The following is a 4176-nucleotide window of genomic DNA, read 5'->3' on the forward strand; positions in this document are numbered from 1 at the left end:
TGTATGTATGTATGTGTGTGTGTGTGTATGTGTGTATGTATGTATGTGTATATGTATGTATGTATGTATGTGTGTATGTATGTATGTATGTATGTATGTATGTATGTATGTATGTGTGTGTATACTTATGCATACAGACACACGCATACACACATATATATTCTGTATGCATGAAGTCACAGTATGATCAAATGATTAAGAAGTACATTCCACAATTATGACGTGCCGGTTTCGATTCCGCAGTGCATTGGGCAACATTTATTTTCTATAGCATCGGTCGACAGCAAGTGAAAGTGGGTGGGTGGAAACTGTAAAGAAGCCCGTTGGATTAATAATAGTGACAGTCTCATGTCTCATTGAAGGTGGTGTCTTACAATCATTTTTAGACAGATACTGTTGAGTATGTGAGTTGTGTTGTTTACAATGGTATCGAACAATCGATATTTTCTATCAGAACTTCATAGACATCCTTATCTTCTTTTCTTGGATAGCAAAGGCGTTGTCTTGTAGGTGAGATGTGATATATTTATTGCAGATCCAGGAAAGGCTATCACTCCTGCCAAAGGTTTTTGGTATTACCTGGCTTGTAGGAGATGTACCCATGAATAACTTTCTGCGGGTACAATAAGCATTTCTCCTTGAAGCCTCTGTTTAAATTAATCAGTCCAGTCGGATTTGGTTCACAAGGAATGGCTGTACACACAAAGTACCTGGTCAGGAATTGTCTGCCTCATCTCATGATGTTATTACATTTATTATTGAGGATACACGTGATGTACTAATTTCTCTCTTTACTGTTCAGTAGGAGCTATCTAGGTGATACAATTCGGCACTCAAAGATCTAAACTGTGCTTATACACCCACCTCTATCTCTCCGTTTAACGTAGATCCTGTCTGTGTTACTTTGATGTAGAATTACCAGTCTCGTTGTTAGTATCCTTATAGTCCTGATAACCAAGTTGCAGATTTCTTCAAGTGTCTAGTCTGGTCTTCAAAATGTTGGTACTAGTACCAACATTGTAGGATATATTTTTCATGAATGTAGAAAAACCTGACTTCCACAGTTTCCGAAGTTTGCTGAAGAATTCTTTTATCTCTCTGGCTTTACTTACGGCACCAGCATATGCATTCTCGTCGATTCCGAGGTACCTGTAGCATTCATCACTGGTGACAGAAGAGACAGACGAGCCACTGATATCCATATTCCTTGCCTAGTCGATAATCTTGTCTCGTTTAACTACCAAATATGAAAACTTATTGTCACCAATATCCATTCTTGTGTCCAGAGAGAATGTTGAGACCAGTTGTAACTGATTCTTACTGATGTGAGTATCACTCGAGTACAGCTTAAAGTCACCAATAAAAATGGTGCGGATCATATTAATTTTTCTTTCATCTGCAAATCTTACCACGAAGCCTATGCATTTTCTTAAAGGCCGACAAGCGTTACCGATATAATGTCACTCTGAAATAATCGCGTTGATAGTAACTCTATTTCCATAAGTGATAAATGTACGAGTGTGCGTCTTTAGCAAAAACACGTATACCTTGTTGTGTATAAGAGACAATGTGATTAAACCAAATGTTTTAATTTCTACGGCTAGAAAAGATTGGTCTGATGTGTCAGTATTTATTACAACCTCCTCAGGGATCGTTTTTTCGTTAACGTTTCCAACGCTCTCATGCTTATACATAAAGGCACAGTATTTTAGTTCAGTCAAACTTCGTAAGCCGTGGGCCGCTAAAAGTTATTCTTTCTATATTGTTCATGTTTATTTGCTGTGAAGGCGCGTGGCTTAGTGGTTACGGGATTCGGCTCGCGATCGTAAGGTCGTGAGTTTGATTTTAGGCGGCACGTTGCGTCCTTGAGCAAGACAATTTATTCGACGTTGCTCTAGTCCACTCAGCTGGTAAACATGAGTCGTACCTGTAATACAAAGGGGGCCAGCCTTGTCTCATTCTGTGCCACGCTGAATCTCCCTGAGAACTACGTTAACGTAGAGTACACGTATCTGTGAAGTTCTCATCCACTTGCACGTTAATTTAACGAACAGGAAGTTCTGTTGATCGGATCAAATGGAACAGTCATCGTCGTGACCGACAGAGAGCCAGTTTACGTTTATATTCCATGATCATCTCCAAGTAAACTCCGTAATTAATTTTAAATATATGAGACAGCTGAAGGCCTGTTTGGCGACGTTCCTCATAAATAAGTTCATAAATTTTTCTCTACACCTTTCGCTGTTTTGCAAATGATTGGCTGCTCTGAACTTTTGTCAACTTGAACTGAACCATGACTGGCCTTGAAGAAGGACGTAACATATAAAAAGTTGAGTGTTTCCATAACAGTTTTGCTGAGCTTCATGCATAATTTGATGCAAGCAGGTTGCTCGAATTTCTTAGCCCCAGTAAAAATCGCGGAAACACTTGAATACAACACTTAAAAAGGAAAGTTGAACAAGTTAGCATGAAGTGTGCTGTAGACTGATTCTGTAGGCTGGCTATCAGTGGCTCACACATTTCCGTTGAATGATGCAATCACAGCATGCGTAGTCCGGACAGGCACAGCGCCATATACATAGATACAGAGTTAAACAAAGCTCTTTTACGATTCGGACATACCCACCTGCTGCGTTCTTTCTGATGATAAAATTTAAACTAGAGGCCATTTTAGATTTCACCTCAGTATGTAGTGTGTGTGTGTGTGTGTGTGTATGTGTGTGTGTGTGTGTGTGTGTGTGTGTGTGTGTGTGTGTGTGTGTATACGTATGTATTATATTTAGAAATTTATACGAATATTGTTGCTTATATTAATGATCTGTAATCTAATCTCCAACAAACATAATTTGTAATAAACGCATTATTTATTGTTTGCAATTCTCGATTTTACTTTGTAGCTACATTATATCATAATTAGTAACTATTCTAGACATTTGTAGCATATATTAAATATTCATAATTCCATATATAGAAGCGTATTTATATTTACATCGCGAGTAACGGTATTGTAAGAGAAACTCTCTACAAAACCACACTGATAACAAAACGAGCAGGAATTCCTCGATAATCTTAATTCTGCATTGCTATGGTTTAAAGAGGGAAGGGCTGTAACAATGGCCCTTCTCAGGGTATCTGAGAGTCTTTAACAGAAAGCGGAGGTGGAAGATATTGTCAAATAGGAGTCTTGGCTTGAATGCTTTCAACAGTGTGGTCTCGGCTAAAATCACTCAAGTGCTTGAGATTGGACCAAACCAGGCGACAGGTGAAGCGTATCAATCAAGAACATAGATTGCCTCCAGACTTGTAAGCGGTGTCCATCATACAGACAAATAGACAGGTCTGTCGTGAGCCCTTGGATTCATAAGGTCAGAGCTTACCCGGTTTCTGTGCCTAGTAAGTGACTGAAGTTATAACGGGATGCCGGATCGTTGCAGTAGATAAATAGACAGAGACATACAGGTAAGAAGATAAGCGGAGGAGTAGTTGAGTGGAGGTTTTATAAGAGTTGCCAACCTCGTGGGGTTCAGGCCAGTGCAGTAGTGCAAGAAAAGACTGAGAGGAGACATCACTCGCTGATAGTGAAATGTTGGGGTGTGTTTATACTAATCACACACATATATACACACACACACATACTCGCAAGTAGTTTGTTTCTATCAAAGTTCCTCCACCAGGCAATTGTAGAAGAGACTTGCCGTAGGTGCTGCAAAGTGAGATTGAACATGAAATCAAATGGATGCGAAATAAACTTCGTTTAATCCTAAACTATGATTGTGTCCTATATAACTAAATATAAAATACTAATTAACCTGCACACGGGGAACAAAACTTAGATATTTCTGTTTAGCATCCATTTCTTTTTACCTGAAACTGCAAAAAAAAAAAAATCTGTCCCCGTATTTCTAGTAAATCAATATTTAGTTATTTTGATACTTGTTCAGTTTCAGTGTATTGAATCAACCGGTATATAAAGGAATATACTGCAAGAAGAGTAAGAAAACATCTCAAACACAACGAATTATTATGCAGAAAGTGTCCAATGATATAGGTCGCGCACTAAGCAACTATATCCAATCTTTTATCACAGGGCTCTGAAATGTATCATATTTTTCACACACACACACACACACACACACACACACACACACACACACACACACACACACACACACACAC

Source organism: Octopus bimaculoides, chromosome 25 (genome assembly GCF_001194135.2).
Source record: "Octopus bimaculoides isolate UCB-OBI-ISO-001 chromosome 25, ASM119413v2, whole genome shotgun sequence".
Taxonomy (NCBI): Eukaryota; Metazoa; Mollusca; class Cephalopoda; order Octopoda; family Octopodidae; genus Octopus; species Octopus bimaculoides.